The sequence below is a fragment of the Marmota monax genome, unplaced genomic scaffold, assembly GCF_021218885.2.
Source record: "Marmota monax isolate L192 unplaced genomic scaffold, Marmota_monax_Labrador192_F-V1.1 WCK01_AAM20220418_F8-fsc00454, whole genome shotgun sequence".
Taxonomy (NCBI): domain Eukaryota; kingdom Metazoa; phylum Chordata; class Mammalia; order Rodentia; family Sciuridae; genus Marmota; species Marmota monax.
This window is the reverse complement of record NW_026694720.1, coordinates 76,966-96,896: the sequence shown is the minus strand read 5'-3', so window position 1 is coordinate 96,896 and position 19,931 is coordinate 76,966. Positions and strand designations below refer to the sequence as shown.

Below are 19,931 nucleotides of genomic sequence, written 5' to 3'. Positions count from 1 at the left end.
CTCCGGGGTAGGTGCCCTGCTCTCCAAAAGCAGGACAGTAGCCTGGGAGGGGGACCCCTGGCAGAAGGGACATGGGTCCAGAGCATTTCAGGTCCCCATAAACCTGAGCTGGGGCTGGGAAACGGACAGGGGCCTCCATGGAGGGAGGGAGGCCATGGGGCCAGCCTCCTCCACTGAGACCCATACCCTCCCTTCCTGTGTCCACCCAGGTCCACGCCTCGGACACACCCAACCTCTCTTGCCCTGCCCCAGAGCTACTGTGGCACAATCCCAAGGACTGTGCTGAGCCTCCAGCTGCAAGAGTGGCCATCTCTGATTTAGGCAGGCTGTGTGATTTATTGTAACTCTCTGTTCATTTTTAAGCCCTAATAAACCACCCTCAAGTATAGAATGGAAAAGCCCGAGTTGGGGTACTTCATGCAGCTGTTCTGTTAGGAGGCCATGAAATGCAAGCTCTGGGGACAGAGAGCGGTCAGCACTCAGCTCACAGACACGTGACCCTGGCAAACCAACTAACCTGATGGGGCTACAGTTTCCTAATCCACCAAACGGGGACAACAGCCTCTGCTAGTGCCAGAGACACTTGGAGAACCCTGCATCTCTGCCCTTGGGGGCTTGGACATGCAGCATCGGTTTTCTTATAGGAAGGGAGGTGCTTGGGTGGGTACCGAAGCTCCCCAACCATGGTACCCAAAGCCTTGGGGGCTGCAGGACGCCCTGGATTCTAGTTGAGGAAAGAAAATGGAAGCATAAATGCTTCGTGTAATTCCTTATCTTGCTCTTTAGCTTGGAGAACTATTGACACGTGCCACTTGGTTATAGTCTTATCAGAGACTAGATGAAGTCTCCCTCCTGGGGCCCAGTGAGCCAGGGAGGGCTGTGATTGGGTGTCCCCGCTGTCCATCGTCTCAGACCTTCAAGCCCTCCCCAGGAAGGCGGGTGTGTCCACAGAGCTGTAGACACAAGGGGCTTGGTCTCTTTCCCCTTCACTGTTTAGACTTCCAGGGAAAATTCATCAGCAAAGGTCTGCTAAATCAGGGGAAATACCATCTCATTCCATAATATTATCATCAATAGAAAATGGAAGGGACTTTGGTTTTAAAGCCCTTTGGTCTCACGTAGTTCAGAATCTTTTCCTCTGTGCTCTAAACAGAACCAGGGAGCTAATCAGGGCCCCACACAGCCACTGGGCCCCTGATCTCTGCCCAGAACAACCACTATACGCACCCACCACACTTTGCTCATGTCCCTCTATCCAAGGACGCAGGTTGCCTTATGTTTTAGCTGCTGTGAACAGTGCTGCTGTGATCTACCTTTGATACCTTGCTTTTTGCTTAGGGCACATACTCAGAGAGGGATTGATAAACCACGTGGCGATTCTACCTTTAATTTTTTGAGGATCTGCCATATTGTTTTCCAAAACAGCTGCACCATCTTATATCCCGACCAGCAGTTCCTGAAGCTCCCAGATCCTGCATGTCCGCCCACTGTACCTCGCGTGTAGATGGTGACCAACCTACAGGGCGGGAGGTAGTTCTGCAGGGCAGTTTTGATTTGCATGTCTCTTCTGATTAGTGGGCTGGGTCTGTCTCTGGGTGTCTGCCGGCCATGTGAGCATCTTCTTGGGAGAAATGTCTCTTCATTTCTAATTTCTTTGCCCACTTTTTTAATCAGGTTGTTTGTTTGGTTGTGGTCGGACTGTGGCAGCCCTCACATGAGGAACGAAAGCTTGGAGGTGGCGTCTCCTCTTCCAGCTTTCTTCATAACAGCTGTTACATTGAGGGTCAAATCCAGCCACTGCCCCTGAGCTCACATGTCACAGAAAATTTATCTCTTTCTCACATTTCTGGAGTATGGGAGATTTACAGCCAAGGTGCTGGCAGATTCACTGTCCCACGAGGGCCTGCTCCTTCAATACAGCATCTTACCCTCACCTTGTGTGATGAGAGGGCTGGGGTCTCTCTGGGGCCTCTCTGTAAGGTCACTAACCCTGTTTGTGAGGGCTCTACCCCATGACTGCATCACTTCCCAAAGCCCCACCTCCCGATATCATCATTGTGGGGTTAAGGACATCCCACAGCCTGGCCTGAGGATTGGTGCCAATTATTTGGAAGGGGGGCAGGATGTGGAGCAGGACAGAGCACAGCTTGGAGATGACTGCTCAGGGCCCATGGCCCTCTCTGGCCAGCTCTCACCTGCCCATAGCAAGGTCAGGGAGAGAGATGCATCGTCTCTTGCTCTAGAGGTAGAAACAGCCTCTCAAGTGTCCTCCATTCAAGTTTCACGTTCAGGGGACAAAGCCAGCCAGCCCACCATGCCCCCATGTATTCCTAAGGCAAAAACTATTCTCCTCCAAGAGGTACTTCTCAGGGGGCCTTTTATACAATTTGCTTTCTTCTCCATGTAACAAGCACCCTTTGGAGCTGAGCACACAGTAGGCATGCGGGAAAGACCTACAACTCAGTAAAGGAGAGGGGACCAGCCTGCGGCAGCAACAAAATAGAAAACAAAAGACCGTCGCCATCATCCGCCCCAGCCCGGAAGAGCCTAACACGTCTCATAGCCACGGAGAGAGAAATCTTTAACCCAATTATGTCAAACCCCACTGGATACATTTGATCCGGGAAAAATATCATCTCTGGCAATCATAAAGAATATTAAGGTATTAGCAACCGTCGTTCTAGAATTGCCTTGGAAGGGGAGCTGGAAATAATTGCACATCGGTTGCTCAAAAATCAGCAGTAAAAGAAATTTACATTAGTGTATAAATTACCCTCCCAGCAATATAAATTAGGATTTTATACCTCCTAATGACAACAGTACAGGCCCTGGCTGTGCTGAGCAGAGGTCTCCCAGAGAAACAGCGGCTGTGCTCCGACTCCAGCAGGCGCCAGGCACTGCCGAGGTGGGGGACAGAAATGATTTGCATCTGACTGTCGCCTGCCTGGAAGCCGGCCCTGCTGGAAGAGCCTCCAACTCAGGAGAGCAGCACCAGGGAGGCAGGCGGCCCTCTTCACAGCCCAGCCCGGGCTCTGCAGAAAGTGCACGGTAATTTACCTCCCTCGACCCGTCAGCATGCAGCCCTCCCCAACCCTTTCTGGGAAATGGAGGCTCTTTTCCTCTTGGAAAGCTGTTCCATTATCAGCACTTTTGCTATGAACATCTGGGGGCTCTCGGCCCATTTTGGTCTGCCCTAACAGAACGCCTTCGACTGGGTGATTTATAAAGAACAGGAGTCTGTTTCCTCCAGTGCTGAAGGCTGGGAAGTCCAAGGCTGCGAGCCTCGCTGATGACAGACCACAGGGCCTGAGACCGGTGGAGGGGCAGGGACCAACCTACCCTTTGATCAGGAGCCCACTCCCACGGTAATTAACCCACTCCCACAATAATAGCACTAATCCATTCCCCAGGGCCAAGAACTCAGGTCCTGCAGCAAGCCAGCTCTTAAGGTCCCACCCTGCAGCGTAGTCAGTTGGAAATTGAGTTTCCAAGGCAGGACGGACAAAGGGGACACATAGGAGGGGCTTGAACGATGCTTTGTGGCAAGACAGCCCTAAGCCAGCTCTGTGGGAAGGGCCGACAGAAATATCTAGAAGCCCCTAGAGTGCAGGGCCCCGAGGGGTGGAGGTGGGAGAATAGGGGAAGGAGGCTCCTCCTGTGGCCGGTGACGACTTCATTTCCTAGGACAGGGGACAGGGCCATGAAAGGCTGCCACTGACTTCAGGGACCGAGGTCCATGAGCTCAAAGTATTGGGCCGAAGCCTCTGGGTCCCCATTCTCCGGGTCTGTGTGTCTCCTACTATACAGACTCACTTTTCCCATTTGGGCAGGGGCGATGAAGTGACAGTCCCTTCATCCCACGTGAACAACTCCCGAAAAAGAAAGGAAAGAGAACAGGCCAGGGCGCTCAGCCAGCGGGGAGCTTGGTCTGCAGGGAGCACCCTGATTGGCTTTTCCTGGGCCAATCACTGCTGAGGAGGGAGGGAGGGAGCGCCGTGATTGGCTGAACTTGGATCACGTGTTCCCGCGTGGCTGGCACCGGCAGTGAGGCGGTGGAGGAGGAGGGGTTTAGTCCCACGGGAACCCACGGAGGAGCTCGGTGTTGGAGTGGCCTTTGGAGACCCAAGAAGCCAGTGATGAAACCATGAGCAGGACCGCCGTCCCCTCCTGTGGGTCCTGAGCAGTTTCCAGGCGTGTGACCCTTGAGGGCGGGGCTGACCTAGGAGGAGGTGGCCCGTCCTCTCCAGGAGCCCGCAGGGCAGCCCCCGCCAAGCCCCACTCCAGAGATCCAGAGATGAGGAGGGGTCCAGCCGCCATCCTGCCAAGGTCAAGGCTAAGGTTGGTCCAGAATCCCTCCCCAGTGCCTTCCTAGCTAACCAGCCAGCAAAAGAGAGAGGACAGCCGCTCCGGCCTCATTTCCTTCCCCTCCCTGAATTTACCTTCCCAGTTTAAGCGGAGTGGTGGCTTCCCTTCCCCTTCCCTGTGGGGCTCTGAACCCAGTACAGCTCCCGAAATTAGGGGATTAAGTCCCTTTATAATCCGGGGCCATCACTGCTTATTTCTGCCCTGTAGAGCCTGTCATCTCCTCTTGGATTGGAAACCCTGCACATCCCAGAGTGGCCATGGGACTATGGGACAAGGGTGTCCCAGGAAGCAAGAAGAAGCAGGTTTGGTGCCCACTGTGGAGTTTACAAGCTGTGTGAGAGCATCCTGATTTCTGGGGATTCTGGAGCCTCAGTCTCTTCATCTACAAAATGGGGATCGTGGTGCCTCCCTCCCGGGGCAGAGGCACCGAGCAAGGCCGTGACATCTGTAAGAGCCAGCACAGCATCAGCCTGTGAAAAGTGGGGAGCCTATTGCTCCCTGTCTCTCCTGGAGGCCAAGGTCAGCGCTGGCCTTCTCTGAATCCCCCGAAGGCTGAGAACCAGGCTCTGACTGATTGTAGATTAATTAATATGGAGTGCAGGTCCCCACAAGGACGTTTTTGGATGTTTAAAAAAAAAAAAACTAGACAATGAAATGCTATGTGTCACTTGTCAACAAAGCCCAGCATATTTCAGTGAAATAAGCATCTGATTTTGGAAAAACTTAATTAAAACTGCTGCTGGTGCTCAAGTGATTTACACCATCATTCCCAGCCTCCGCCCGAAGATTCCCTGGAGAGACACCAATTATCTCCTGGGGATGTTGTGAAATTTTCAAAATACTCTAGTTCTAAACAACATGAATCTTTAATACATTTTAACTATTAAAAAAATCAGATCACACAGCACTTTTTTCAGAAAAAAAAAAATTCCAAAGTTTGAAGGGAAGTAAAATCGAAAAGAAATAAAAAGTCCCTAGCAGACATGGGTCTGAACTCCAGGATTTCATCAGGTGCTGTGAGCCTACTAGGTGCTGTCACTGGGAAAATCCCAGGCAAGTCACTATCCCTTGGATCTGGGAAGAAATGGCTTTGTAGATAGAGGAGGGAGCTGGGCCTTAGCTTGTCACCTCCACCAGCCTCTTGCATGAATCAGAACTGGCCCAGAGAGAAGCCTGCTGCTGATCATCCATCATCTGCTCACCTCCACCTCCTCTCCCGAGGCTACAGACATGGTGGTGATGGTGTTTCTGACCTCTCTTGTTCTTAGCAAGACTATTGACTGGTCACCTCACTCTGTCCTCCCTGGAGGCAAGTTCAAAATTACATCCAGTCCTGCACCACAAAATGATGTGTTAGTCCACACCGAGCCTCATCTGCAGCTGTGGTCCCTCAAGATTATAGTGGAGATCTGTGCACAGTGGCTCACGCCTGTAATCCCATGGGCTCAGGAAGCAGAAACAGGAGGATCACGAGTTCAAAGCCAGCCTCAACAACGGCGAAGTGCTTAGCCACTCAGTGAGACTCTGTCTCTGAATAGGGCTGGGGATGTGGCTCAGTGGTCGAGTCCCCAGTAGCCCCCTCCAAAAAAAGAGAGAGAGAGAGATTATAATGGAACTGCAGCGTTCCTGCCATCTGGGGCTATCATGGCCATTATGGCACCACAGGGCAACGTGCCACTCACGTCTGTGGTGACATTGGCATAAGCACACCCGCTGAGCTGCAGGTCACATAACTACGCAGTCCCACGTGACATATCACCTACAGTGGTGTACAGTACATAACCTGGTCAGATCACAGACAGCTGCTGGGTATCCACCGGGCTAGGTTTTTATCGTCATTTTAAAGCATTCTCCTCCTTATGTTTTTAAAAAGACAACTCTTTTAAAAGGCAGGTCCTTCAGGAGGTGCATAAGAAGGTGTTGTCACCACAGGAGTGACAGCCCCATATGCGTCTCCTGGAGGCCTTCCAGTGGGACGAGATGTGGAGATGGAAGGTGGCGATGTCAGGTCACGTGGGCTGAAGAGCGTGCGTGTGTCTTAGGCTTTAGCACAAAGTTTGAAAAGTAAAGTAATAATAGGAATAATACTTAATTTTAAATAGTTGCACTGTGTAGCCCAGGAGTGGAGTGGGCTCTGCCTTCTAGTTTGTGTAGGTACCACCGTCTGTGAGGTTCAGTGACAAAGTGGCCTCAGAAGGCATCTCCCTCACTAACCAAGGCACAACCATGTCCACATCCATGAAATACGGCCTGATCCACATGAACAAATCCACCCCTGCGCTCATTTAATATTTAGGAAGTGGCCCTGAACTTCTCTGGGCCCATGGCTCTTTGCTATCAGAGGAGTGCGGAGCCCCGTGGTTACGGGAGACCGAGCCCCGCCCTCCTGGCTGCTGTGGAGCTGGCGGTCCTGCCCCTTTCCAGCTGTTAGGGCAGCATTTTTCCCTTTGTGTTTTTTTCTAATCTGACTTCAAGCCTCTTAGTGACCTGTTCCATCTGGATCCGTAACTGTGTTTTGTGGGATGATGAATGTTGCCCTCTAGTCATCATATCTACATCTATGCCCAAGGCAGACATCACTAATTCATCCCAGGAAGCCTTCCCTCTGATCCAAGGGCTGGCCTCAGAACCACATTCAGCACAGTGCCCTGGTCAGCCACTACCAATCGACCACAGACAGCAGGCAAGACCGGACACGCTCACCAGGCCTGGGTGCAGCTGGGCTCTAAAACCTGTCTGGCCATGAAGGGCTTATGGGTTTGCTTGAGCCATCTCAAGGGAGGGGTGGTGATCTTCTGAGAACTCTCAGTGCAATGCCACCGATTCAGGACACTTAGTGTGTGCCAGCACCTGCCCATCAGCTCAGACAGCCCACGGTTCAAACGCAGCAGCCCAGAAGTAGAGGAGGTGGGCACTGAAGGGAAAGCGAGGAGCAAGAGACGGTAAGTGAGAAGTGAGAGACCAGGCAGAGATGCACACAGAGGTTATTTGTCAGAGTTAACAGAAAGGCCCTCTCTCCATAGACGGAGAGGGCAACACAGGCTTGGGGTTCCGGGACTTCTGTGGGGGAGGCTCAAGAATCAGAGCCCGTCGAGTGGGCAGTTAAGGGTGGGGGTATGAGGGGGTGGCCAGCCTTTCTCAGAAACACCCTTCGGGCTCTGCCTTGACTCTTAATCTTGTCCATGAGCCTGTGTGGTGGGCACCAGTGGTCCCCCTGGACAGGGGTGAAAACTGAGGAGTTTTTCTTCACCTCGTGTGTACACTCTCAAGACTGGAAAGCAAGGGGCTGGGGTTGTGGCTCAGTGGTAGAGCACTCGTCTAGCACGTGTGAGGCCCTGGGTTCAATCCTCAGCACCACATAAAAACGAATAAAGATGTTGAGTCTAGTTATAACTAAAAATATATATATATATATATAAAAGACTGGAAAGCAAGACAGTCCACACAGACAAATACCAGCCCCGCCCCTTAATACCTGTAGGGCATGACTTGCTGCCTGCTTCCGGTCTTGGGGCCGCACATGTGGCTGGGATGGCTCCTGGCCATCAGCCAGGAGGCGGTGCTGTGGGTGGTGACGGAAAAGGCGGACCACCTCCAGGATAGGTCCCGGACTCTTCTGCCCTCGTGGTCAGCTCGTGCCTTCCCTTATGGACTATGGGATGGGTGTACACGTGAACTCGCTCCACCCCTCTGACCTTTATCCTGATTGGCTCCTGTGCAGTATATAAGTTGTGTTTGCTTCCTCAATAAGTGAGATCTTGCTCTGAGTCCTTTCCCTGGTGCGTCTGATTGTCCTCTGGCCAGGGAGGGCTGGGTTCGGGCTGCCAGTCGACCTTTCTTGTCTCGTCCTGGTCCGGGCGTGCTTTCCCCGCCTCTCCCGCAGGTCAGGAGGAAACGGGGGCTAAAAGCTCCGACAAATACCAACATCCTCTGTGCCTCTGTTTCCCCTTCCTTAACATGGGATTGGCTTCCTCACCCACCAACACCCTGAGGAGCCAGGAGCTCTCTGTACCCAACTTGGAGAGGTGTCCTTGCTCGTATCTCCAGTCCTGCTTCATCCCTGCTTGGCAGCTCTGGAGGTGAATCAGGAAAACCCATGTGAAGAATCCAGAGTCCATCTGAAGGGCTCCAGTCACCTTGAAAGAGGAAGCAGGAAGCAGGATGTACAGGGGTGAAGAATTTGGGCTCTGAACTCAAATAACCCCACTTAGCTCCATCTGTCATCTGTTATGTGACCTTGAGAAAGTCACTGTGCCTCAGGGCCCCTCCCTACAAAATGCATGTAATGCCCACCTGGTAAGGCCACATCAGGGATTTCATGCCCCCGCTGTCTGGAAAGCCACACCTGAGGGTCTCCATGAGTTGGTGACAATGAAGATGAGCGTCCTCTGGGGACAGCCAAGCGTGCTCCAAGTCACCACCTTGCAAGGAAGAACATGGCCCAACAGAACATGGGCTTGGTGCTTGTCCTGGGTCCTGTCACAGAGCTTCAAAAACCCCAAGGACTCTGGAGAGAGAGGGACATCCTTTGATGTCTATAAGAAGCCCTTCTGAGCCAGGAGGGGACACGAAGCTCTGTGCCCTCCCCACGCCTTGCTGGCCTTTGGGGAGCCATGTGCTCCATGATCAGACTATGGTTGTCGGTCGTCCTGAGTTCTGCAATCTGTGTTGGCAAACGTCCAAACCTCGGGGAAGGACAGGAGCACCTGAGCCGGTAGCTGGCCAGGTAGCTGGCCAGGCAGGAGTCTGAGCAGCGGGGGGCCATCCCCAGGGCTGGGCGGGTGTCTGATGCAGGGGCAGGGGCACCTCGTGAGCCCTTTACTACTGGGGTCCACTAGCCCTAGTTCCAGGCAGCTGGTGTCAGACTGAGTTGGAAGGTGAGACCTCTGCGGGTGGAGAGTTGGCAGCCCAGCCCAGGGGCCGCGTCGGGAGCAAAGAGCATGAGGTGGGCACATCCAGGCCGCGGAGGAGAAAGCCCCAGTCGAAGATGTTCAGAGTCTTCTCCCCAGGGCCTCCCCTGCACCTCCTCCCCCACCTCGGCCTCCCCAAGAAACAGAAAGACGGGAAGAGATGTGACCAGGACCAGGGCTGTCACTGTGGGAGAACCTCGGGCTCCTTTACCTATCCCCAGTGGACAAGTCCCCCTGACACCTGCCTCCTCTTTCTGCAAGTCCTTAGCAATCTGCAGATCATAGCTCCGTGGGGCGAGGGTGTGGCCCCAGACAGGTCCGCGCCCAGCCAGCCACAGTCCCCTAGGAAGATGGATTCCAAGGAAGACCCGCTCCTGACAGATCCCCCAGAGCCAACCCCCCGTGAAGTGTTAATAGCAGAATCCACAAGAAAGACGCTTCCTGTGAGCAGAGCACTCCTGGGGGTCCACTTTGCTTCCTGCCAGGTCTTTAGAACCCTCCAAGGAGGGAGGAGGCCGACTTCCCATCAGTTGCTCAGAGCACAGGACAGGGAAAGGGGAGGAGGGACAGTAGCTGCAGTGGTGCCCGGCAGAGTGGCTCTGAGAGGCCTGGGATCCAGGTCCCCAGCTGGTCACGCAGTCCCGGGCGAGCCAGCCCCTTCCTCTGCCCGTCCCTGTGGCCAGCACTGCAGGGTGGTTCAGGATAAAACATAATGGGTCATGTGGGGAGTCCTGACCCCCTGATGGCCTCTGGTGCGCTCCACCCAAGGGCCATCAGGACACAGGAAAGACTCTGGAAATGCGGGTGGCTGGGCCCCAGGATCCTAGGCCCCGAGGGACCCAGGCGTCCCATCTCTAGCAGGCTCTGCAGGACAGCAGGTCCACAGGACCCCATGTTGAACCATGTCTGGGAACGGTGAGTGGGGGTTGTGGGGCAGAGGGCAGGAAAGGAGTCCCCCTGAGGTCCTTTGCCTCCTATGACCTAGTACAGTCACCTCTCCTGGGACACCTTTACAGGCTGCCAAGGCTCTGCTCTCAGCCGCCTCCTGCCACCTCTAGGGGCCTGCGCACACCTCCAGCCAGGGCTCCCCAACCTGACCCACGGCATCGCCTGAGGTCTGGGTACCCCAGAAGACAGGAGCCCTGAAACCCAATCTAATGGCTCCCTTCAGGGCAGCCTTGGTGTCCACTCAAGGAGGAGGGCTGTTGCCACCTCAGAGGAGCGAGGCACTGTGTGGACACTGGGATGTGGCCATCTCTCCCTCCACGCCCAGGGCTAAAGTGCTTTCTTTGTCTGGCCTGCCCCAGACTCTGCACAAAGTCCCTTGGCCGACTCAGCTCTACGTATACATAGTCTGGGGACAAAAATCACCTCCATACAAAGAAAAACGTCTCCTTTTCTCTGGGTAAAAGCAAGCCCATGTCACAGCACACAGCCTGGCCAGCAAGCCTCGTCCACTCTTTGCACCTGTTGCCTTGGTTCAGTGCACAAACCACACAACCATACATGGCAGACCTGCCTATGGCTTCCTCCTGTCAGCACCTCCAGGGCCTGGATGGCCTCCCCAAGGCCTCTCTGTCCAGCAAATAGTCCTCCCCTTTGACCTTTCTCGGGTCTGTGCTGCCCCTCAGCTGATTCGACCTTCTTTCCGCCATCTCCTGCTAAGTCCGTTGATTCAATCCCCTGGCACACAGGGGGTTCAAGCACCCCAAGCCCCTCGTCACCTCCACGACCATCCATAGTCCTTCCACAGCCTGCGGTGTCCAAAAGAAACCGCCAGTCCCCCATGAGCCCACGCAGGGTCCGTGTCCGTGACCGGCTGTGCGCATCTGCAGCATCCCAGGTGACACCTGGGGAGTGACCAGGCGGTTTCTCCCTCAGCAGCCTCGTCCTCCGCCACCGGCTTTATCAGAAAGGCCTCCCTCCCGAGACGCGGCTGTGGCTTCCCACATTACACAAGAGTTTGGAGCAAGGATCACTGAGAGCCATTTTCCAGCCTCAGAGGGGGACTGTTGAGGCTGGAGTTACTGCACAGACTCCAGGCGCCTCTCCTCACGGGCCTCCAGGCTCAGCCTCCTCTTTCAGTTTCTCATCTCAGTGGAAACATCGTTCCATGAAGTAAAAGAAACCCTTTCCCACCCGTTTTTTGGTTTTTTGTTTTGTTTTTTAAGGAAAGGAATAGAAAGAAAAAGACGCAGCTGCAGAGGCAGGCCTACTGCCGCCCGCTTGGGGGCCCCCGGATAAGCTTCTTAAGGAACGTGCCCTTCCTGCCTGCTGGTGAGGATTAAGCCCAATCCGTCCTGTACCCTGTCACTCCTAGCAAAAGGGAAGCCGCGGCTGTGATCCCCTCCCCTGTCCCCTTTCTCAAGAGGGATCAATGTCACCGCCAGGACTCACGTGTCATCGGCATTGACAGGTACCAGGGCGCGCAGCAGGGCGCAGCCTTTCCGCCGACAGCATCAGCTGCTCTGTCTCCTGCTCTCGGTGGGGTGTCACGTCCGACAGAAGGAGCCACAGCGAAGAGCCCCTGGGAGCAGGACCCCAGAGAGCCACCTCGGGCTGCCACGGCCCAGTGCCTCCTGTCCACACAGAGACGCCTGGGCCCCCTGGCTTGTACCCTCCACGCTCCAAGACCCCGCTCCACCTCTGAAGCGCCTCTGAGTCTTTATTTTTTATTTAGTATATAAATATGACAGCAGAATGCATTACAGTCCTTATTACACATACAGAGCACAATTGTTCACATCCCTGGTTGTACACACGGTGTATTCACACCAATTCGTGTCTTCATACCTGTACTTTAGATAGTAATGATCATCACATTCCACCATCATTAATTACCCCATGCCCCCTCCCTTCCCCTCCCACCCCTCTGCCCTATCTAGAGTTCGTCTATTCCTCCCATGTTCCCGCTCCCTACCTCACTATGAGTCAGCCTCCTTATATCAAAGAAAACATTCCACATTTGGTTTTGGGGGATTGGCCAACTTCACTTAGCATTATCTTCTCCAACTCCATCCATTTACCTGCAAATGTCAGGATTTTATTCTCTTTTATTGCTGAGTAATATTCCATTGTGTATATATACCACATTTTTTTATCCATTCATCTGTTGAAGGGCATCTAGGTTGGCTCCACAGTTTAGCTATTGTGAATTGTGCTGCTATAAACATTGATGTGGCTGTGTCCCTGTAGTATGCTGTTTTTAAGTCCTTTGGATACAGTCCAAGGAGAGGGATAGCTGGGTCAAATGGTGGTTCCATTCCCGTATTTCCAAGGAATCTCCATACTGCTTTCCATATTGGCTGCACCAATTTTCAGTCCCACCAGCAATGTGTAAGTGTACCCTTTTCCCCACATCCTCACCAACACTTATTGTTGTTTGTCTTCATAATAGCTGCCATTCTGACTGGAGTGAGATGAAATCTTAGAGTGATTTTGATTTGCATTTCTCTAATTGTGAGAGATGATGAATGTTTATTTATATATTTGTGTATTAATTGTACATCATCTTCTGAGAAGTGTCTCTTCAGGTCCTTGGCCCATTTATTGATTGAGTTATTTGGGTTTTTTTGGTGTTTAGCTTTTTGAGTTATTTATTTACCCTAGAGATTAGTGCTCTATTTGATGTGTGAGGGGTAAAGATTTGCTCCCAGAATGTAGGCTGTCTGTTCACCTTACCGATTGTTTTTTTGTTTTTTGTTTTTTTTGTTTTGTTTTGTTTTGTTTTGTTTTTTTGCTGAGAAGAAGCTTTTTAGTTTGATTCCGTCCCATTAATTAATTCTTGATTTTAGTTCTTGCACCAAAGGAATCTTATTAAGGAAGTTGGGGCCTAATACCACATGATGAAGATTAGGGCCTACTTTTTCTTCTATTAGACACGGAGTCTCTGGTTTAATTCCTAGGTCCTTGATCCACTTTGAGTTGAGTTTTGTGCATGGTGACAAATAGGGGTTTAATTTCATTTTGTTGCATGTGAATTTCCAGTTTTCCCAGCACCATTTGTTGAAGATGCTATCTTTTCTCCAATGTATGTTTTTGGCACCTTTGTCTAATATAAGATAATCGTAGTTTTGTGGGTTTGTCTGTGTCCTCTATTCTGCATCATTGGTCTATCAGTCTGTTTTGGTGCCAATTCCATGCTGTTTCTGTTACGATTGCTCTGTAGTATAGTTTAAGGTCTGGTATAGTGATACCACCTGCTTCACTCTTCCTGCTAAGGATTGCTTTAGCTATTCCAGGTCTCTTATTTTTCCAGATGAATTTCATGATTGCTTTTTCTATTTCCATGAGGAATGTCATTGGGATTTTGATTGGAATTGCATTAAATCTGTATACTGGTTTTGGAAGGATGGTCGTTTGGATAATATTACTTCTCATTCCCAAGTTTTTTGTTTGTTTGTTTGTTTGTTTTTTGAGGCTATTGTAAATGGGGTGGTTTTCCTCGTTTCCCTTTCTGAGGATTTGTCACTGATGTACAGAAATGCCTTTGGTTTATGGGTGTTGATTTTATATCCTGCTACTTTTCTGAGTTCATTTACTAGTTCTAGAAGTTTCCTGGTGGAACTTTCAGGGTCTCCCAGGCACAGAATCATATCATCAGCCAATGGTGCCCATCTGAGTCGGAGGGTCCTCTGCGTTCTTCACTCACTCCCTGCCGCCCCGCCCTGTGGTCACCACAGAACTGAAGCACTGACCCGGGGCCTCGGCATGGCATTTGGAGGTGTGAACCAAAGGGCAGCCCTGGGTGAGGCGCCTAGTCCACCCGTTAGAAGAGGGGCCTCAGGGCTGGGCAGGGGCTCAGAGGTGGATACTTGCCTGGCCTATGTGAGGCCCTGGGTTCCATCCCCAGCACCGTGTAGAGACAAATAAATGAAATAAAGGTCTCGTGTCCATCTACGACTAAATATATATATATATATATATATATATATATATATTTTTTTTAAGAAGAAGAAGAAGAGGGGACTCAGACACACAAGGGACAGCAGGTGACCTAGGACAGCAAGGTGAGGAGCTTCCAGAAGCCCTGTAGCTTCCAGAAAGCAGGACAGGTCAGCTTCTGTGCAGGCTCAGCCGAGCCACGGGAGCCGGCTGTGGGGTGCAAGGGACAAGGCCCGGCCCCTCTCCTATGCCTACCCATCCGATGCTGGCACCGGACCCCAGGCACTGTGCCAGTACCAGCCATGCCTCATTGGGACCTGGGTGAGCCACACGGGGCCTGAGGGCCATCCAGTCTACCCGCTCCTGATACAGGTGTGACAACTGAGGCCCAGAGAGGGTAGGTGACTGGCCCAAGGCTGCAGAGCAAGGCTGAGCCTCTGCAGTCTCTTAGGCCAGACCAGAGGGTTGAATTCCTGCCAACGGCAGGAAAGCCCACCACTCTGTGCAGCTGCAGCGGGCAGAGCTGTGACCTGGGAAGTCGGCCAGCAGTGCTTGTGCCACAGGGCAAGGACCAGGGTGGAAGACAGCTGTCGATCAGGGTCTCTGCCGTCTCCACCGCCTGGAGCTGTGGGCCTCCGAGGAAGGGAGGACCCGTGTGCATGGGAAGGTGCCCGCGGGGGGCCTCTGCCCGGCTCCATCCACTGAGCACATCCCCAGGGCAGAGGGCCAGCAGGGAGCGTCCCCGCATGACCACGAGGCCTCTTAGCACTGAGGGCCTGGCGGCTCTGCCCTGAGGCGTGGGGACCCCCAGGCCTGGATCATTTGGGGGAAACAAGATGCACACCCAGGCAGGGGCCGCGGCCTGTCAAGGGCACAGTCTGCCCTGGCGGCCTGAGGGGGGGGGGGACGCTCCTGCAGCTCCCCCAGGACAGAGGCTAAGTGGGAAGAGCAGCTTCCAGGCAGCAGGAGCCACGGGGCCCCAGACGTGAGGCGGGCGCTCAGTGAGCAGGTGCGGCCCTGCAAGGCCTCCCTTCTCCACCTGGGGACGCAGAGGGCCAGCCAGGGCTGATCTGAGGGCCTCCCTCTGGCTCTGAGAAGCCAAGTCCTCAAGGCAGCCGTCTCAGGAGGTGTCCTCCATGTCCTCATCACCTCGGAGTGTTGAGGGCCCCAGAGAGGAGGCACGATGGCCCCTTTCCTGGCCTGAGTCTGCACGGACCTGTGACAGAGCCCCAGGCCAGGCGGGGGATCCCTTCACTTGGGAAACCCCAGAGTTGGGGCCCTGGCTGGGGACAGACAGAGACTGGGGAAGAGTGGGGAGAGCAGCGCCTGGGCCAGGCGAGGAATAGGCCCTCAGGGCACCCAGGAGAAGCACTGGGACTTGGGCAGAAGAGCCCGGTGACAGCCAGCACCAGGGGACAGGAGCAGGCAGAGGCCAGGAGTGGGGAGGAGCGCCCCTGCCCAGCGCACTGAGAGATGGGCTCCCCTTGTCCGTCCCCACGAGGTCAGCCGGCGAGGGAACAGGCTCCTCCACTGCTCCTCACAGAACCCCGTGCCTCGTCCCCCTGAGCAGACCCAGCCGTCCTGCTGAAGGACCTGGCTTGGAGTTGTCCTGCCGCAAGCCCAGGAGTGGCCCTGCTGCAGAGGGGCCAGCAGGCCGTGACCCGGGGACTCCCTCAACCTCTCGCCTCTCCTGGCTCAGGAGCAGGACATGGGCCAGGGGAGGCCCTGCCCTACTGACCGCACCCTCGTCCTCACCTCAACACCAACTTCCCCCTGGACACAGGACAGTGGGCCCCTGCGTGGACTGGCACTCACGGTAACAGTGACAGACACTATCTCCTGTCAGAAAGTCCCATGTGAGGACCACAGTTCATTCTCACCCCCGGGCATATGACAGAATAACCAGAAACCTCCATCAGGGGCCCCTTAAAACCCCACATCTCTGTAGCTGACATGTGACAGCCAAAGAGCAGGTGGCTTTCTCTGCTCCTCCTGGCCACAGCTGGGCTTGGTGAGCCCAGACTAGAGCTCTTTGGGGACAGTCCAGCCAGCTGCCTCTGTCCTCGTGGCTGGGTCCACGCTGGCCACCACCTGTAGCCCTGAGACACCCCAGCATGGCCTCTGCCACTGAAGGAAAGAAGCTGGTCAGCCGGGAGGTCACGTGAGGTGGCCAGCACAGGAGACAGCAGAACCGTCTCCAAACCAAGAGCCAGGGGCTGAGCCTGGCCTCTGCTGAGTGTCCTCGCAGGGGACCTAAATCCTCCCACCCGCGGGCACGGCCACTAGGACACTCGCAGTCAACTCTGCAGTGTCCTGCCCTTGACATAGGAGGGGGTCACCTCCTGACACATGTCCTACGTTGATCTCACGGGACGCGCCTCACCTGCCAGCTGCCACACCCGGCAACTCGGGGAGTCTCAGTTGCGTCTCCTCCCTGAGTTGTCCCTGCCACGGCTCAGCCTCACGGAGAGGGTGTGCCTGTGTCCCAGCCCAGGAAAAGGCTAAATCCAAAGTTCAGTCTCCACTGAGTGGCTGACTTGAACACGTCCTAAAGCTGGGAGATGACAGTCAAGCCACGGTGAGGCGGCCGTCACGCCATCAGGCCCGGGGCCTTTCCCGGAGACCACGATCCCTGTCCCTCCCCTCCCCTCTCCCTTTCTCTTCCGCTTTTATTTTCCCTCTAGGGATATATCCTGACCCCCTCCCTTTGTCTCTCTGTCTCTCTCTCTGACTCTGTCTCTCTCTCTGACTCTGTCTCTGTGTGTTTGTCTCTCTCTCTCTCTCAGCACCCCAAAGCCTTCTGTCTGTGGATGACAATGGCCATGTCCTCTCCTGCACTAAGTCACTTACCTGTCATGAGGCCCTCGTGACTGACTTGTGGTCCAACCCCATGGTGACAGCAGCCTTATAGATCAGGAGCCGGCAGCATGGGGAGGCTGTGGGATTCACTACGATCCCAGCCCAGGATGGGGACCGGGCTTCCGAGCAGGCAGCCCCTCCAGGGGTACAGACACTGGGGTCCTCTCCGCCCCCCGGGGGGGACACACAACAGGAACAGCAGCCCTGGAGCTCCAGGCCCTCACCTCCACCGCTGATTGAGGTAACTGCAGAGCAGGTGGTTGGGAGAGGAAGTGTCACCAATGATGGCCACAGTGGCAAAGGTCACATTCAGTCACCCCAAGTGAGAGATCAGCACTCCCCACCTCAGGCAGACTGTGAATGGGGTCTGTGGAAAACTGACTTAGCCGTGTCCTGATTTCCATGGGGACAGGGGACCTCCGCCCGTGGTGTTTGCAAGCTCTGAGCCACACGCCGAGCCCTGCCACCCACGGGTGATGGCCGTCCCTAGTGTGAAACGGCTCTGGCTGCTTCCTGGAGCCTTGTCTCAGGAGCCTCTGCACCCAGGGCCCCCACTGTGCACACCCTGGGCCACCCAGGGACCCAGAGCTGGAGGGCAGACACCAGGCAGCAGCAGGGCTCCTGGGAAGAGCAGGCCCAGGACGGCAGAACGTCCCAACAGGCCAGGCCGGGAGCAGGCGACCACCCTTCCCTCGCCCCAGGCACACAGTGCTCCTCCGCCTCCCAAGACAGTGCTCTCCAAGTGCCTGATCTCAGAGTCCATGCTTCATCTTTTCTACAGAGTGAGACCCGGAGGCGGCCTTCAGGCAACCCAAGCCCTGGAGGAAATGCAAGGGACAGAATCCACCTGGAGACGGTCCTGGGCACTTGGGTAAGTTTGCAGGTGCCCTGAGCTCCCTGCGCCCTGCAGGAGGCCCACCCCACCCCCACATCACACGCACGTGTGCACACAGCCTTACGAGGACACAGGGCCACACTGTGCACCACGTCATATGTAGACTCACACACGTGCGCCCAAGGCCCAAGGGCCATGTTGTCCGTGTACAACACACGTGCACACATGTCCACCTCCCTAACCCCTCCCCAGGGGTCAGCCACCTGCCCACAAAGACAGCAGAAAGTAAAGGCACCAGCTGGTCAAGGTCACGGGGAGGACAAAAGAGGCTCTCTGTGGGAAAACAGGCGAGGCCCGAGGGAAAGCCCAGCCCAGCACCAGGCCTCGCCCCAGCCCCGCAGCTCCCAGCCCCAGGCCAGTCAGAAACCCATGGTGCAGGCAGCCAGAGGGTCCCAGAAACACCAGACCCTCCCAGAACGCAGACAAGAGTGGGCCGAGCCGGCAGGAAAGCAGGGTCCTCTACCCCAGGGGTGGGCTGTGCTGCTGAGTCAGGAGGGCTCAGGGGGGACAGGGTAGGACGGAGGCTCAGAAGGGACAGAGTAGGACAGAGGCTCAGAGCAGGGGTCAGGGGTAGGACGGTGGCTCAGAGGGGACAAGGGTAGGGAGTAAACCTCAGCGGTGTCACACACCCATGTGCCCTGCGCACGCACAGTCAGCCCGTGCCACCTCCTAGCCCTGCCCCCCTCCACCGGGCTCCTCCTGCCTTGGGGCTTTGCACGTATGTCCCTCCTGCTCCCTCCAGGTCCCCACATGACCAGGCTCCTCCCCCAGGTCCCACAGGGAACCTCACTCCCTCCTGCCCCCGTCTCAGGAGCCCTGGCCTCCCCTCCCCACTCTCCCAGGAACAGGTCTTCCCCATCAGGTCCCCCAGCACAGGACCACCTGAAACATGCTGGTCCTTCACCGACTCGTGGGACATGTGGTGGCCCCTCCGTGTTCCGGGGGTGTTGATTCCAGGACCCCTCCCCCACACGTCCCCAAGTCCCCAGGTGCCCTGTCCCTATGGCAGAACGGGCGTGTTTGCATGTGGCCTGGGCACTCCCTCCTGCTGCGGCCAGCGGTCTGCAGATGACTTGGGTAAAGGCCATGTGAATGGCGGCTGTGATGCTCGGGAGGAAATGGCCAGGAAGACGCGACGCCGCTCCTGTTCTGCACAGACGCAGGTTCTTGAAAATGTTCCCCATCTTCCTACCGACAGAGCAACAAATGGAGAAGGCGAGATCCGGAGAAGGACTGGCGCCCACCGACTGCAGCTCTGCTGTGTGGCTGGTCCCCTGGCCGGTGCCATGTTGGCTGAACATGCACCGCCCATTGGGCCATCTGTCCAGCAGGGGCAGAGCCCAGTCCTTCTAGAGCAGAAGGGGACAGCACCACGTCCCCGTCCTGGCCCGGAGCTGGGCAGTGGCAGAGAGAGGCAGGGGGAGAGAAGAGGCGGAGGTGGCAGGCCGGGGTCTCCAGCTCCCTCCCGCTGGCCGTCCTGGTGAGGATGGTGGGGTGGGGAGAAGGGCTGGGAGGGGCCGAGCTCCAGGTGGCACAGTGGAACAACTCGTCTAAATGATACTGAGGAACCACAGCCCTGCTTCCCTCTGCGGGTCAGTCATTTATAATGTTTGATCGTCCGAGTACCAGAAAGACCTTTGCTTTCCGCAGTTCATGTTCCCCACAGGCCGGAGGTGCCCCTGCAGCCCCTGCAGCTTTGTGACGTTCAGATGACAACTGTCCCGCCCGCTTCTGGGACCAGCCTTGGCGATGTGCCGGGCCTGCTCACACCTGGCCCACCCCGATCCTGAAGCCAGGGGTCAGGCAGCCACCCAGACCCCGTTGACGCAGGACCAGGCTGGCGCGAAAGGCTGGCGCTGCTCCCCCGCTAGGGGACTCCGGGCTGAGCTGCCCAGCCAAGCAGAGGGCAGGGCCTGGCCAGACCATCATGAGAAACCAGAACCACACCCACAAGGTGCCCACTGCAGAGCTGATCCGTGGGACCCGGCAGGCCCCTGGGGACGGCCAGGCTCAGGCTC

At 55.4% G+C, this 19,931-nt stretch overlaps 1 long non-coding RNA gene across 2 annotated transcripts; it reads left to right on the top strand.

The window, feature by feature from the left end:
• Positions 1-4,061: 4,061 nt before the first annotated feature.
• On the top strand, positions 4,062-19,374 carry LOC124078880 (uncharacterized). 2 transcript variants are annotated; one of them, XR_009224862.1, is made up of 4 exons: positions 4,062-4,338; positions 4,573-7,307; positions 17,800-17,889; positions 19,112-19,374. It is a non-coding gene; the product is annotated as an uncharacterized LOC124078880 (long non-coding RNA). The 2 variants fall into 2 exon arrangements; XR_006847086.2 differs by lacking the exons at positions 17,800-17,889; positions 19,112-19,374 and having other exon boundaries at positions 4,573-7,746.
• The last annotated feature ends 557 nt before the right edge of the window (positions 19,375-19,931 follow it).